Raw genomic sequence first — 17,522 nt, forward strand, 5'->3', positions numbered from 1 at the left:
ATAAGTTCTATAGACCAGTCACTGTTAGTTACAGCTGGTATGTCTCTGCTTCACCATAGGTGCTCTTCATAGACACAAGAACTTCCTGTAACTCCATCCAATCCAGTATCAGAGTTGAGGAAAGGAGGCTGAGAATATATAAACTTCAACTGAGTGGTCACTTGTATGTGAAACTGTAAAACAATATGAATTACTTTAGAACTGTACCTTTTTCCATTCTTAGAAGTTATCTAGCTAAAATAGAAATTAGTATTCTCCCAACAAAATTATTTAGAACCACTTCTTTTTTTTTTTTTTTCAAGGTTTGAAATGAATTTCAAGAGAGATTTACATTCCAAAGCCAAACAGCAAGATGTCTAAAATTTGGGTGCTTTTTACTCAACTTAGCTACATTTTCCACTCATGAATATAAATAACCAAGACTTCTAAAACTAGAAGACAGGCTTTTAGTCTGGTATCTACAGTAGCTACAAAGGGGGCTGACACGAATTTTTTTTTTTAAATTTTATCTTATTCAGAAGTCAAAGTTATAGAGAGAGAGGGAGAGACAGAGAGAGACCTTCCTTCTGCAGGTTCACTTCTCAAGTGGCCGCTATAGTGTGGGCTGGGCCAAGCCAAAGCCAAGAGCCAGGAGCTTCTTATAGGTCTCCTATGTGGTGGCAGAGGCCCAAACACTTGGGCCATCTTCCACTACTTTTCCTAGGACATCAGGGAGCTGGATGGGAGGTGTAGCAGCCAGCCCATGAACTGGTACTCATATGGGATGCTGGAATCATAGGCAACAATTTCATCTGCTATACCACAATACTGGCCCCCAATATGAATTATTTTAACTTTTCAAAAATAAACATTTCTCTGTACTTCAATAAACTGGCAGTCCCCTTTACCCACATTTTCACTTTTTACACTTTGAGCTACCCACAGTCATTTGCAGTCTGAAAATACTGAATAGCAAATTCCAGAAATAAAAAAATGTGTAAGGTATCTCCTTCTTTGATGGCCCTGTTCTTTCCACTGGGATCTCATTCATAGAGATCTTTCATTTAGGTCTTCTTCTTTTTTTCTTTTCCATGGTATCTTGGCTTTCCATGCCTACAATACTCCCATGGGCTCTTCAGCCAGATCCGAATGCCTTAAGGGCTGATTCTGAGGCCAGAGTGTTGTTTAGGACATCTGCCACTCTATGAGTCTGCTGTGTATCCCGCTTCCCATGTTGGATCCTTCTCTCCCTTTTTGATTCTATCAGTTAGTATTAGCAGACACTTGTCTTGTTTGTGTGATCCCTTTGACTCTTAGACCTATCAGAGCCATCAATTGTGAACTGAAATTGATCATTTGGACTAGTGAGATGGCATTGGTACATGAAGGGAGGAGAGAACTTCCACTTTGACTATGACCCTATCGGAATAAGATCAAAGTCAGCGAACTCTAAAGGCTTCCATAGCCCTGGCAACTCATGACTAGAGCCTAGGGAGATTACTGACGCCATGAACAGGAGTGTCAAATTGTTAAGTCAGCAACAGAAGTCACTGTGTACTTACATCCCATGTGGGATCTGTCCTTAATGTGTTGTCTAATGTGCAGTGATGCCATAACTTGTACTGAAACAGTATTTTTACACTTTGTGTTTCTGTGTGGGTACAATCTGATGAGATCTTTACTAATTATATACTGAATCGATCTTCTGTATATAAAGATAATTGGAAATGAAAAAAAAAAAACAAACCTGGTGTTAAATTGGAAATGGCATGGAAAATTAATTAATCTTTAAAAAAATATCATGTAGGATCTCTGTCCTTAATGTGCTGTACACTGTTATTTAATGCTATAACTAGTACTCCAATAGTATTTTTTTCACTTTGTGTTGCTATATGGGGGCAAACTGTTGAAATCTTTACCTAATATATACTAAACTGATCTTCTGTATATAAAGAGAATTGAAAATGAATCATGATGTGATTGGAAGGGGAGAGGGAGCGGGAAAGGGGAGGGTTGCGGGTGGGAGGGAAGTTATGGGAGGGGGGAAGCCATTGTAACCCATAGCTGTACTTTGGATATTTATATTCATTAAATAAAAGTTTAATAAATGAAAAAAAAAGTGTAAGTTTTAAGTAACCTTTATTACAGTATATCATTGTAAGCATTCTATTTTATTTCTATTTACTGTTGTCAAGCTCTTACTGTGCTTAACTTATAAATTAAATCTTAGAATAGATACGTAGATACAGGAAAAACAAAGACCGCCACTATCCATGGCTCCAGGCACCTACTGGGGTCCTGGAATGTATCCTCTGTGATAAGTGGGGAGTACTCTTAAGGAAAAAAAAAAATCAAAGGTTTTCTTAATTTTGAACTAGAATTTTATCAACTCAAACTATTATTATATTTTATCATATATAGATCAAAAGCTCCAACAAGTGTTATATAAACCGCAATTAATTTTTAAAATGAGGAAGTAAATGTTTGCTTTTAAAATGTACCTCAACAAAGTGTCATACAGGAGGTATTCATAGCTCACCTTTAGATATTTCACCACATTTAATTCTGTCAACACATTTTCAGAGAGGTTCTAACCACTCTCCCACAGTTGAGAAAAATGAGGCACAGAGCGATAAGTATCTTATCAAGTCATGCAATTAGAAACAGCAAAGTCAGGATTCAAACCTAAGCCTGACTTAAATTGTAAAACTATATTGATTAATAACTATTGTTAACTTAAGTATCAGAATAAATTAATCTGGTCTATGGGGGAGGGGGATTCAATCCAGACTTGCAAGCACTTGTATATGAGATTTTAGACTATAAAATTCTCCCTTGAGTAACAAATCAAACTCATTAACTTTTTTCCTCACTCCTAGTTATTCCTAAATTGGCTTCTATCTTTATCATTATATTACTCCTCTTTAGACCTCCAATAAACTTCCAACCCCAAACTTATGTTCGTACTCATTCTTTTTGACCTTATGACAAACCAGACTCACTTGACCACCTTCAGCCACTTAAGTTTCTCTCCTTCCTTCACACCCAGGACAATACTCTCTCCAAATTCCTGTTCTTTTTTAGTTTCTTTCCTTGCTGTTCTTTTCAGCAACTGCACCATTTCCTCTGCACAACCCTTAAATTCAGGGATCCCCCTACATGTAATTTGGCACTTAAAAAATGCAAGCTACTGGAACTGAGGATGAGGCGAGGCAGGTAAGGCCACTGCCTGCGACACCAGCATCCCATATGAGTCCTGGCTGTTCCATTTCTGATCCAGCTCTATGCTAATGTCCTACAAAAAGCAGTGGAAGGGCCCCTGAATATACATGGGAGACCTGGATGAAGCTCCTGACTTCGGCTTGGCCCAGCCCTGGCTGTTGCAACCATCTTGGGAGTGAACCAGCAGACAGAAGATATCTCGCTCTCGTTCTGTCTCTCCCTCTCCAAACTCTGCCTTCAAAATAAATAAATAAATCTTTAAAAAAATGTAATCCACTAAAATGATCTGTTTCCTATTCATATTTTCAAAACTATGCATTTAGACTTCAAGGAACTTTAACATTTTAATCTACAATACTTCACATAATGATAAACCTTGTCTGCTCCACATTTCTTTTTTTAACTTAAGAATCATACCAGATAGCTCCATTTACCAACTATATACACTGGTAGGTTCCAAATCTATATTATCTGCCTAGATTTCTCTGCAGAAGGACAGATGCGTATTTCCAACAGTTCACTCAATATCTCTACCTGGATTTTCCCTCAAAAAAAATAAAAAATAAAAACAAAATTAAATAAAACATGCCCAAAGTTAACTTCTCTCCCTCTGCATGGCTATTTTTCTTCTTTTCACAATCTATCGTTAAAGCAATCATCAACCCAGCTATACACCAAGATCTAAAGAAATCATCCTACAGTCATTCCTCTCCCTTATCACCTCAACCATTCACCATCATAACAGAATTTGATGATGTTATCAAGCACATCAAAGGTCAGAGAATGAGCTTTAAGAAAGTCTGTGAAAAATGAGGTGGGTGTCAAGGCACAGCTGGTTAGGCAGTCACTTGGGATACCTACATCCTATATCAGAGTTTTGAGTCCTGGCTACTCCACTTCCAATCCAAGCCCCTGCTAAGGCACCTGGGAGGCAGCAGGTAATGACTGAAGTTCCTGTGACCCAGTTGGGAAACCCAAATGGAATTCCTGGCTCCTGGCTTCAACTTTGCCCTAGCCTCAGCTGCTGCAGCCATCTAGGAAGCAAACCAACAGATGGAAGATCTCTCTCTCTCTCTGTCACCCTGCCTAAAGTTCATGGAAAATGGAATTAACAGGTAAGTTTTGGTGCAAAAATTTTTTGAAATTCATGTATATCATAGGGTCTTCAAAAAGCTCATGAAAACTGTATTTTTATTTTAAAAAAACTGCAAGCATTTCAAAATGGTTTGGTACCAAGGTAAACTTATCTTTTACTTCCATCTTCCCATGAACATTTTGAAGTCACCCATATGCTTTCAAAGTACATCTTAAACTCTTTTACAGCTGAAGAAGCCAGGACTAAGAGAAGCTTAAGAACTATCTCAAATTTACACATCTTTCCACCACAAATGCTTCCTTTCTACTTCAGCAAATTTCTTTTTCTTTTTTTTTTTTTTTTTGACAGGCAGAGTGGATAGTGAGAGAGAGAGACAGAGAGAAAGGTCTTCCTTTTCCGTTGGTTCACCCTCCAATGGCTGCCGCGGCTGGCGCACTGCGCTGATCGAAGCCAGGAGCCAGGTGCTTCTCCTGGTCTCCCATGCTTCACTGCATCCTGCACTGCCTTCCCAGGCCACAGCAGAGAGCTGGCCTGGAAGAGGGGCAACTGGGACAGAATCCGGTGCCCCGACTGGGACTAGAACCCGGTGTGCCGGCACCACAGGCGGAGGATTAGCCTAGTGAGCCGGGGCGCTGGCCCAGCAAATTTCTCTCAAATCCAGCCCCTTCTTTGTTGCCTCCACTGCCACTGCCTTGCTTCAGAGCCTTGCTAGATCTTCATAAGGGCTCCTAACATTTCTTTATCTCAATCTGGCCTTTAAACCGACAACAGAATGATATTCCCCCCAAACAAAAACAGAGACAGAAGGAGGGAGAAAGAGGGGGAAACAGAGAGGGAGAGGGGAAGAGAAGAAGAAGGAGAGGGAGAGAGGGAACACCTCAGCCTGTCCACTCTTTCCTTCTAGATCCCATTACCAGGGAGCAAAACACATACGCCTCCATTCACAACCAGACCCCAAACCACTTTAGGACTTCAGCCAGCTCAACTGACGTCACTTTGTCAGTAAACTCTGCGCTGTAGTGTTTGGTAGGACTGTTTGTTGTGTCCCACACCTCTAAGGATCTCTGGCAAATTATCAGTTGTCTATTGTTCAAATTCAACTGTTCTGTAAAGCCCTTTTGGTCTCATTCAGACAGAATTAATGCACCCTTCTTCTGGATGTCCCACATTACCTTCTTCTGTTCATTCACAGGACAGTGTTTACTGTCTGTCCCACCTATAAAACCCAACTTCTAGATTATACATTCATGTTTTTGTCCCAGATTAAGAGTACATCCCTCAACTTATAAGTGTTTGCTGGAAAATGAATTTTCTAAATTATTCCTTACTTTAGAACTTAGCAATAAAGTGTGATGACACAGAATTTGGTGTTTTTAAAAAATGCAGTTTATTAAACTGATTTCTTTCCAATTTGTATTTCCAAAAAATCTTGGCACATTTAGACTTTAAGGAATCTTTAACATTTTAATCCACACAGTTCTCTATAGACTTCAGGAGGATAGGGCTTACCTGTTTCTTTGTGCCCTACAACACACAACAAACGCCCAATATTTGCTGAGAGCTACTCTTGGTTTAACCTAAAACTAACACCTTATTGGAACAGATAGTAACCAAAGAATATTCTTTAAAAAAAAAAAAAAGTGAAACCTAGCTAAGTCACAAACTCTTTAGACGAAAGAACAGATCAGGTTAGATGAGTAATTCCCTATACATCTTAAGGTACCAGCTATAAGACTCCTGAGTATTGTTAGGAAACTGGCACAGTTTTATCTATGGTGCGATCTATACCCTGATTTACATCCCAAGCTCTAGCCCCTGCCGCCATTGCTGGAAGGTAGGTGGCCACATGGCCCAACCTCTGTTGTCAAGCTCCACCCCCATCCTAATGGGATTCACTGCTCCTGCTTCCCTGCCCACCCTCAGACAAAGTTTTAAAAGGGCCTGTTCTTGCACATGTGTCTCTGTTGGCTCTCTCTCTTGGCTCTTTCTGCTCTATCTTCTCTCCTCACTAGCTCCTCTCCTCTCTCTTACACTCTCTTTTTCCTTCGCCGCCCCACCCCTCCGGTCTGTTGGGTGTTCCCCAATAAACCTTTTCCCTTACTCCGGCGTTAGGTGTGTTTTGTGACGGCTAACATTAATATATAACAAGTATCATACACGAGTATAATTACTTTATGATGTCTTTTTGGTATATTATTAGCTATTCTTCGATTATCTTTAAATCGACAAACCTTTTACTTGAGAAAGAAGCCTAATGGTTGTGAAGAGAACATCATCCATCATCTTAAACACAATAATCACAACATTCCTTTTCTCAGTTTAGATCACAGACTCTTAGAGATGGAAAGGAACATGAAGGTTTTAACTTCCTACCCAATCAACAATCGTGGCTTGCTACACAATCCATGAGAGATAGTTTTTGAACCTCTAACTGAACACTCAATTCTCTTATATTCTAATTATTTTTTAAGAAGTAGTTCTTTTTGTGTTTTTAGGTAGATGCCGTAAAATAATACACATAAGGCTTTAAAATGGCTATTTAAGTAGGAGCTACTGCAGAAAAGTATTAGATCCTGTTTTTTCTCCAATTTTTCAACCACTGGTAAAAATAATGCTCAAATTTTCAAACTACCTTAAAGATAAAAAGCACACCACAATCACGTCCAATCTTGGGCCAATTAAATACAACTGTACTAATTTAGTGACTAATTTCTTCAACTTTCACATCCACAGAATTAATGTAAAGGTGTTAACAGTTGTGTTCGACTCAGGAGAGTGCCATGGAATGTTCACTCTCAAAAAGCATTTAATTATTAAATATATTCTTTTCTCCAAATCATGGTTCTCCTCTTTAAACAAGTACTGCAGCTTTATTAAAGAAAAGATACCATTTGTAAAGACTTTAATACTATTTCAAAGGTTAGACTGAAATCTGTCCAAACCTAATGTCCACGGGTAAAACAACTTAACTTGTGATCACTCACACAAAGACTGATGTTGCTAGTCACATAAGCTATTTCTAAGCTCCTCAAACTGGTCCTCATCCGAGAGAAGAACCCATTATAAAAACTATAAGCTCTCTGAGAGAGAGAGACTATCGGGGTTCACCTTTGCTTGTACTGAAGTCATTACAAATGGTCTTTTCCCAGGTGCTTCTCACCATCTCATTTCCCACCCTCCCCTCAACAAAACAGCAAAGGTTAAAAAAAACTTGAGTGTAGTCCATACTAGTCATTAAAAATCTTTCCTTTTGTAAACACTTCCTAGTAGGATAACAAGATACAGTGCTCAAAGATGACTGGTGCAACCTATGATGTTCAAAAAAAAAAACTCAAAATAAAAAAGCATGGCAACACCACTCTCCTGCAGCCTAAATGTATTACGCAACAGCCCCCATTCCAGATGTTAATCCCCATCTGTGGTGCAGGGATAAAATACAAACGACATGGGTATAATGCATTCCGCGCTTACACATTTGCGAGCAGCCAACAAATTAAAAGAGGAATTACCAGTCAGGAACATTGAAAATGACAAACTGTGTAACAGTTCCGACAGAATCACAATTAAAACTTTTCCTTTGGGTAATCTTTTAGCAACATGTCCCTCTCATCCACAATCCTCACACATGACCGTATTAATTTGGGTTTTGAGAGGGTCTCCCAAAGAGGGAACGGGACCTGCATCAGGTGGTTATCTTAGGATCCACTCCTTGTCAGGCACCAACACCAACATCAACATTTCCAAAAGCTGAAAGGCGAGGACAACAATGGGAATAAATGTAACCCAGACCCAGACCATCCAGGGCTCAAGGCTTCACCCTTCCATCTCCAGAGGCAGGGGCCCCTGAAAAGCTTCATAACGGTCAGATTAAAAAAAGAGAGAGAGAACAAAACTGCAATTCTAGAAGAGGGAGAATCTGTACAGTACCGATTCCAAAAGTAGTTACGGGAACGCTCAGAGCATCTCTATGGGGACCACCTGCTTGGCTGGCCCCGAGGCTTAAGTTCCACACCTCACCAGGTCCGCCTTCCACGCCTTCAGGGCACTCAGCGAAAACCCACGGCCCCCGGGTGGGCAAAGAGAGAGGAGGGGCTCCGTAGGCGGCAACTGCGAGGCGGAAGGCAACTGAAGCGAGCGGGGAAGGAGAAGCAGGCATTCCCTCACACAAAATGGTGGCGCTGACGCGGAGGCCGGCGCACCTGGGGGCGCCACACGCCTCGGCGGGCCCCTGCCGGCCGCCGCCAGCTGGACGCGCGCCCCAGGCCCGTAGGGCCCGCGGGGGCCTGCGCGGCCCGAGTCTGCAGGGGCCTCCTGCCGCCGGCCATCCGCGTCTTCGCCCGGGGGAGGCCGCCAGGACGCAGCCAGCAGCGGCCAGGTCCCGGACGCAGCACCCTGGGCCTGGCACCGCGGCCCCCGCCAGGACGAGCAGCGCACTCACCTCGGACGCGCCCCGTGAGCAGACGAAGCTCGGGAAAGGAGGCGGAGCCGCGCGAATGAATGGAGCCAGCGGCTGCGGACTGGCGACCTCCGGCCTGTCCCGGGCAGCGCCGTTCGCGGCTGCCTGGCGCGTGCGGCCGCCTCCCCCTCGTCCTGGACGCCGGGTTCCTGGTTGCGGGTCGGCCGCAGCCCACCGTGCCCTCCGCCGGCGTGACGCACTCGCGCCGCAGCGCCTCCAGCCTTTGCAGCCGCGCCGCGCCCGCGCCCACCGCGAATCCCCCCGCCCGCGCCGTGCGGCCCCTCCTCGGCGCCGGGGACGCCGCCCTGCCTCGCTCCGGGCCCGGCCGCAGGCGCCTGCCGGGCAGGTACGCGTTCGGCCAGCCCCGGGGCGCCACTCGTGCTCCCTCTCGCTGTCGCGACCGCCGTCACCAGGCAGCGCGACACCCAGCTCAGGGCTACTGCCCGGTATTAAAGAGTGACCTTGGCTTAGCTATAAAAATAGATGCGGATAAGCCGCGGGGGCTACGACTCTGAATTTGCTTATTCCTTTAATGTCAACGTTCGCAGAATCCCATTTGCACATCCCCTGATCAGGATCTCAGCCCGGATCAGGCCTTCCTGATGTTTACCCAGGGCGGGCGCGGCCATGCTCTCCTCTCCTGGGGATAGGGATGCTCTCAGCGAGCAGGTGAGGACCGCGAGTCCCAGCCCTACCACCCTTCTGAAAGCTGTGCCACCTTAGCAACGCTGGGCTCAATGCACAATCTGGAGAGGCCCTACACCCCGCATTTCATCTTGACCTTTCCTTTGCAGAATGTAATCAAAGTAACCCAGATCCAGAAGACCCAAGGACTCCTCCCCACTTGCCTCTGCTTTCCCCCCAACTCACTTCGTCCGCCTCAAAGTCCAGCGCAGAATACACTGCCCCTGAAGAAATCCAAGCTCTCAACATTTATTATAAAGTATGGTATCTTATTCTTGAACTAATGCATGCAATAGCTTACATGTATTTATTTAAGTATTGAGAAACAGTATTGTGATTAAATACTCTTAAGACAGAGCGAGGACTGGCTGAGAAGGACCTCCTCCTGCACAGCTGTGCAAACACCTCTGCCCAGACAGCCATGGAATCAGTAAGTCTCTGGCCCAGTGCTCCAGCAGGGTCAACCTGTGGATGAAAGTGATGCAGGGAAGCCATATTGTTCTGTGGCTTCCACGTACACCTGGGCCTTGCACGAGGTCCTACACCAGAGGAGGGCTTAAGAAAAGGCTGAAATCCTGCCCAGGCCGTGCTTTCCTACCCAGTGCCTTTATGTTTTATCAGCCATAGGAGGGATGGCTTTTTGTAATTTGTCTTACCTGAGGGAGAGCCTTTTTTCTCTTCAAAGTCCCCTTGTGCGCTAAGGTGACCCTCATTGTGTTAGGTCAGGTATCTTTAACTTTAGAAGTGGATCCCACATAATTTGGGATCGTATTTAGGCACAAGACCTAACTCCTTTTAATTGAAAACTAATTTCAGTGCATTATTTTTGTTTTGGTGACATATCCCACACATTGGGAACACTGTTAAGAAAACACTCTTATTAACCAATACATTAATAGTACTTACACCTGTAAATAAATTCTAAAGTTAGGCAGGCATTGTAATCCCACCCCAACACACCTATTTATCCTCTACCCACCCCTCAAAGCCCTACAGTTCCTCTTGCTTCACTTACTGATTTAGAAAATTATTGCAAAGCAGAATTCATCAACATTACTGCTTGGCTTTCTGAGTTTTATGTGTCAGTGTCGTAAAGCATGTTAAGTGTCAGCTTAGTTACCAGACCAAGCAATTTGGATGGACAGCTAAAGTCTTTCTTATAGATAACGTTGGCATGAAAAAGGATTTCAAGGTTAAAATTTGCATATAGAAACAATAGGCTCTTTAATCAAGAAAACTATAAAGCAAATTGAAAAAAAAAAAAAACAAAAATCAAACACAAACCTCTGAGTGCTCAAGCTTGAATAGGAAAATAAAAAATAGCAAGAGAAATACTTGGCTTCTTTTATATTGGAAAGGAGCAAAAAAGACCGGAACAGAGATGAGTTTTCAACACAAAGGTCCGTGGATCCCACTGGGAAAGGCATGTCCTGCCAAGGCTGAGAGAAAGGACAGTCTTCTGCTTCCCCCACATCAAACCTGAAACAATATACAATGTTCCATTTTTTCAGCCTGGCCTTGGTGTGAAAATGCCACAGTAGAATTAAAATTAGAGCTGGGGTGGGGGATGGGTGAAAAGAGGCCTTCAGTGTGGGGTCAGCTTCCTTATGCTCTGTGTTGCAGTGGCTCTCTGGCTTCCACCCTTGGTAGAGTCCAGTGAGATATAGAATGGGACCAAAGAATCTGTATTTTCATTAAAAAAGATTTACTCATGTATTTGAAAGGCAGAGATAGAGAGAAGGGGAGAGAGAGGGAGAGATCTTCCATCCGCTAGTTCACTCCCAAAATAGATCCAATGGCTGGGGCTGGGCCAGGTGGAAGCCAGGAGCCGGGAGCATCTTCTGGGTCTCCCACCTGGGCACAGGGGCCCAAGTACTTGGGCCATCTTTCACTGCTTTCCCAGGTGCAGTAGCAGGGAGTTGCATTGGAAACAGAGCAGCCAGGAATTGAACCGGCACACATATGGGATGCCTGCACTGCAGCAGAGGCTTAGCCCTCTATACCACAGCTCTGGCCCCAGAATCTGCGTTTTAATAAGCACTGTGGGCATTATGTTTAACAAAGCTCTGTGGGTAGTGAGAGACTAAGAAAGAAGGTTGCAGGCCATTGCCATGGCTCACTAGTCTAATCCTCCACCTGCGGCGCCGGCACACCAGGTTCTAGTCCCAGTCGGGGCGCTGGATTCTGTCCTGGTTGCTCCTCTTCCAGTTGAGCTCTCTGCTGTGGCCCAGGAAGGCAGTGGAGGATGGCCAAAGTGCTTGGGCCCTGCACCCGCATGGGAGACCAGGAGGAAGCACCTGGTTCCTGGCTTCCGATCAGCGCATTGTGCTGGCCTTGGTGGCCATTTGGGGGGTGAACCAACGGAAAGGAAGACCTTTCTCTCTGTCTCTCTCTCTCTCTCACTGTCTATAACTCTCTGTTCTCTCATTGTCTAACTCTGCCTGGCAAAAAAAAAAAAAAAGTTTGTATGTCTTTCACAAAGTGAAGGAATTTAAACCTCTGATTTTTTCTTTCAGATTAAGGTATGAGGAATCTTCAAAAAGTTCATGGAAATGTATATTGCGAAAAACTATGCACAGATTTCATTTTTTAAAAGAATTTGTTTATTTACTTGAAAGAGTTACACACAGAGAAGGAGAGGCAGAGAGAGAGAGAGAGGTCTTCCATCCGCTGGTTCACTCCCCAGTTGGCCACAATGGCTGGAGCTGCGCGGACCCGAAGCCAGGAGCCAGGAGCTTCTTCTGGGTCTCCCATGTGAGTGTGGGGGCCCAAGGACTTGGGCTGTCTTCTACTGCTTTCCCAGGCCATAGCAGAGAGCTGGATCAGAAGTGGAGCAGCTGGGACTCAAACTGGTGCACATATGGGATGCTGGCACTGCAGGCAGCAGCTTTATCCACTATGCCACAGCACCGGCCCCTCATGTTTTTTTTTTTTTTTTTTTAAAGATTTATTTTATTTATTTGAAAGACAGAGTTACAGAAAGAGATAGAGACAGAGAGAGAGGTCTTGCATCTGCTGGTTCACTCCCAAGATGGCCACAACGGCCGGAGCTGCACTGATTTGAAGCCAGGAGCCAGGAGCTTCTTCTGAGTCTCCCACGTGAGTGCAGAGGCCCAAGGACTTGGTCCATCTTCCACTGCTTTCCCAGGCCATAGAAGAGAGCTGCATTGGAAGAGGAGCAGCTGGGACTAGAACTGGCACACATATGGGGTCTGGTGCTTCACGGTGCTGGCCCCCAGATTTCATTTTTTTACACCCAAACTAGGCTTATCTTTTATTTTCCATAAACTTTTTGGTGTGGTCTTACATAAAATTTATAGGAAAGTACATAAAGTCTCTAGTATTATGTCCACATTCAATAAGCTGTTAAGATGTAGACACCTTGATAACTACCATGGACTGAATGTGTGTCCTTCAAATTTATATGTTGAAACATTTTTATACAATATCCTTGATGTTTCTACCAAAAAAGTTTATATTTTTATTTTTTTTTTAAATTTCTTTTAGTTATTTCATACACACACACACACACACACACACACTGGATTGCAGAGAGCTCCCATATGCTATTTCACTCCCCATATTCCCAGAACAGCCGAGATTTGAACCTAGGTACTCCAACATGTAAGGGATGTGAGGATCCCAGCTGATGACATAACCAGTAGGCCAAATGCCCACTCATTTTCATGTTTGATGGAAATTATATTGAATCTGTAGATCAATTTGAGCAGTGTTGTTTATTACAATATTAAGTCTTCCCATACATGAACGCTGCATGTCTTTCCATTGATTTAGATCTATTTCTCTTTCTCTCTCTCTCTTTTTTTTCTTTAGATAAAAAGACTTAGAGAGCTCCCATTGGCCTGTTCACACCCCAAATACACACAATGGTTCCTGTCTGGTACCATTAATTATGTTTGCTGTGAGTTTTCATAAATGACCTTTATCAGATGAAGAAATTCCCTTCTATTACATGTGGTGTTTTATTATGAAATAATGTTGCATTTTGTCAATTGTTTTTCCATTGTCTGTTGAGATGACCTATAGTTTTCTTTTACTCTATTAATATGGTGTATTACAATGATTAACTTTTGTATGTTGAACAAGCCTTGCATTTGTAAGATAAATCCTACTTGGTAATATGATATTTAGTTTGGTTTTCTAGTATTTGTTGAGAAATCTTTGCATCTGTTTCCAAAGAATGTTGGTTTCTAGTTTTATATTCTTGTGATGTCTTTGTTTGGTTTTGCTACAAGGTTAATATTGGTTTGAGAAAATGATTCAGAAAGCATTTCTTTTTCTAATTTTGGCAGAATTTGTGAAAAATTAGTGTTAATAATTCTTTAAATGTTTGGTAGAATTCAGCAATACCTGAACTTTGTGTGTGTGTGTGTGTAGTTTTTAATTACTAATTCTTTTATTTTTTATTTTAATTTTTAATTAGTTTTTAACAGATTTAGTGTAAATTGTAGATGCAATTCTATGAACATTATGATATTCCTTTCCTTCCTCCCTCTTTCCTTTCTTCCTTCCCCTTCTCTCCCTCTTACCCTCTTTCCTTCTCCATTTATTTTTATATTTTTTTGAGATAGCATATTTTAAAATTACATTATAGTAAAAAGGCTTAATACCTCACCAAATTTAACAGGTAAAAAGCAAAAACATCCTAGTATAATGGGAATACAGACAATGGCTATAAACAATAACTGAATGGAAAAATGACCATTTCACTCTTCTATAGTAAATTTTAAAGTAATCAGAGATCATTCAAATGATGGTAGTGTAACATTCTAATACTATTTGTCTTTATAGGTCTATTCAGGTTTTCTTGATTCAGTTTTGATAATTTGTGTGTATTTAAGAACTTGTCTATTTTATCTAGGTTATCTAATTTATTGGTATACAATTGTTCATAGTATTCTCATGTCTTTTTTATTTCTGTGAAGTCAATGATGTTTCTCTTCAATTTTTTTTTTAATTTGACAGAGTTAGACAGTGAGAGAGAGAGAGAGACAAAGAGAAAGGTCTACCTTCCGTTGGTTCACCCCCCAAATGGCTGCTTCGGTCGGAGCTACGCCGGCTGATCAGAAGCCAGGGGCCAGGTGCTTCCTCCTGGTCTCCCACGCAGGTGCAGGCACCCAAGCACTTGGGCCATCCTCCACTGCCTTCCCTGGCCACAGTAGAGAGCAGGGCTGGAAGAGGAGCAGCTGGGACTAGAACCCGGTGCCCATATGGGATGCCAGCACTGCAGGCGGAGGATTAGCCAAGTCAGCCACAGTACCGGCCCCTCTCTTCAACTTTTGTGAAGACTTCTTTTTGTCTTGATCACTCTGTCTAAATGCTTCTCATATTTTGTTGATCTTGTCTGAGAAACTTTGGGCTTTGTCCATCTTTATTGTTTTTTATTTTTCTTTTTGTTTACTTCTTTATTCATACTTTGGATTTAATTTGTTCTTTTTCTAGTTTCCTGCATGGAAGTTAGAGTATGGATTTGAGGTCTTTTTTAAATGTAGGTGATTACTGGTACATATTTCCTACTGGGCACTATTTTTGCCAAATTCTATAAGTTTTGGTATGTTATAGTCTTCTTTTCATTCACTTCAAAGCATTTTAAAATTTATTTTGAGATTTCTTCATTGATTCATCATTTACTTAGGAATATGCTGTTTCATCTTTATATATTTGTGAATTTTCCAAATTTACTTATGTTATTAATGTCTAATTTTATTCCATTGTCATCAGAGACATATTTTGCATGATTTTAATATTTTAAAACTTATTGAAACTTGTTTTATGGCCTATGATTTATCCTGGAGAATATTCCAAATGCACTTGAGTTCTGTTGTCCACTGGGTGGGGTTAGATCTAGTTGATCAGCATTATTCAAATCTTCTATTTCCTTGCTGATTTTCATTTAATTTTATAATCCATTATTGAATGTGAATTATTTAAATCCAACTATTATTATTGTCCAACTGTCTATTTCTCCTTTCAGTTCTGTCAGATTTTGCTCATGTAAAGGCTTTGTTTTGTTTTTGTTTTAAGATTTATTGATTTATTTGAAAGATAGAGATACAGAGAGAGAGAGGAGGGGGAAAGAGATCTTCTGTCCACTGGTTCACTCTCCAGATAACTGCAGTGGCCCGTCTGGGCCAGGACAAAGCCAAGAGCCTGGAGCTTCTTCCAGGTGTCCCACATAGGTGCAGGTTGCAGGTCCAAGTGTTGCTGTGGATTCGTTCTGAGAGGAGGAGCGTGGTGTGGGCAAGAGGTGCGGAGTCACCACATAGACCCCAGGAGTCGGATGAAAGCAGGCCAGAGGTGAGCAGCCTGCAGACTCATTTATTTCAGTTGCTACAGCAGCTTATATAGTCAAGACAGCCAATCTGGTCAATGGGTGGTCTATGCCCTAACCAATCACACCCCGTTGCTAGGCAGTTTCCGAAGCCATCCAGTCACAGCCTGTTGCCAGTCAGGCTCTGTTGCCAGGCAGTTTCTGAAACCATCCAATCATAGCCTGTTGTCATGTGGTTTCCGAAGCCTTTCAATCATGACCTGTTGTCAGTCAGGCTCCGTTGTCATGTGGTTTCCGTAGTCATCCAATCACAGCCTGTTGCCAGGCAGTTTCTGTTGCCAGAGGCCATCTTGGCATGGCTTTCTCATTCCACCACACCCAAGGACTTAGGGTATCCTGCACTGCTTTCCCCACACATTAGCAGAAAGCTGAATAAGAAATGGCGCAGCTGGGATGCAAACCTGAGCCTATATGGGATGCCAGCACTGCACACATTGGCTTAATCTTCTATGCTCCAGCACCAGCCCCAAACCTCAGTTTTAGACAAACGTTTGAGAATAATTGTTTTACTTTCCTAATAAATTGACTCTTTTATTATTAAAAATATACTTGTCTTTAGTAATGTTTTTGTATTAAAGTCTAATTTGAGGGGCCGTTGCTGTGGCGTAGTGGGTAAAGCCACTGCCTGCAGTGCCCACATCCCATATGGGCACCAGTTTGAGTCCTGGCTGCTCTTCTTCTGATCCAGCTTTCTCTGCTGTGGCCTGGGAAAGCAGTAGAAGATGGCCCAAGTCCTGGGCTCCTGCACTTGCGTGGAAGACCTGGAAGAAGCTCCTGGCTCCTGGCTTCGTGTCAGCACAGCTCTGTCCATTGTGAACCAGCAGATGAAAGACTTTCTCTCTGCCTCTCCTTCTCTCTGTGTAACTCTAACTTTCAAATAAATAAATAAATCTTTAAAAAAAAGTTTAATTTGATGGGGCATGCATTTGGCCTAGTGGTTAAGATGCCATGTCCCATAGTAGAGTGCCTGGATTTGATATCTGCCTTTGGTGCCTAATTCCAGCTTCCTGCTAATGTGGACTCTGGGAGGCAGAGGTGATGGCTCCAGTAACTGGGTTTCTGCTATTCACATGCGAGACCTGAATTGAGTTTACAGCTCCCAGCTTCAGCCTTGGCTCAGCTGGAGGCAGAGAAATGGGCAGGAAAGGCAATCAATCATTTGGTGAAAAGGCTAAAAAAGAAAAAAGGTGCCATGGATGAACTGGAAAAAGGCTTGAGCAGTGCAGGACAAGTAAATGTGGCATTATCCCCAGATTTTTAGATGGATACATGCAGATTTCTCACAGACAAGGCTCATGTTATGTTTGGTGCTGGCCTGATTTGCAGAGTCATCATGAGTTAAAGCCATTGGATATTTGTGAATTTCACAAACAAACAAAAAGAAGTTTGTATCAACTCATATCACTATAAGAGAGAGTCTAGTTTTACTTCCAGTATTAGTGCCTCATCTTAATGAATTCAGTTCACAACATGGCCCTCTGCTAGCAGCACACATCCCGTGTGCTTCCAGCAGTTATGGCTGTTTCTGTTTATGTGCCACTTGATAATCAATTGGGTCAAGATAATTTCCAGCCTATTGATAAAAGCACTAATATGATTCCTCTGATTATACCCAGTACATCCAGCAGAGATGTTCAGCCTGTTCCCGTGAGGAGCCCAAATGTTGGTGTTCAGTTGTCTTGCTATGAATTAAACAATCCTACTAGGGAGACTTTTATGCATTTTCTGCTAGT

At 42.6% G+C, this 17,522-nt stretch overlaps 1 protein-coding gene across 1 annotated transcript in view; it reads right to left on the reverse strand.

Moving 5' to 3' along the window:
• The window catches only part of FAM169A (family with sequence similarity 169 member A), an 85,217-nt gene extending 76,417 nt beyond the window's left edge, over nt 1-8,800 (reverse strand). The window contains exon 1 of the mRNA XM_062212047.1: nt 8,736-8,800. The gene's annotated coding sequence lies outside the window, so the exon portion shown is untranslated. The remainder of the gene's footprint in view (nt 1-8,735) is intronic.
• Nucleotides 8,801-17,522: the final 8,722 nt, after the last annotated feature.

Source organism: Lepus europaeus, chromosome 15 (genome assembly GCF_033115175.1).
Source record: "Lepus europaeus isolate LE1 chromosome 15, mLepTim1.pri, whole genome shotgun sequence".
NCBI lineage: Eukaryota > Metazoa > Chordata > Mammalia > Lagomorpha > Leporidae > Lepus > Lepus europaeus.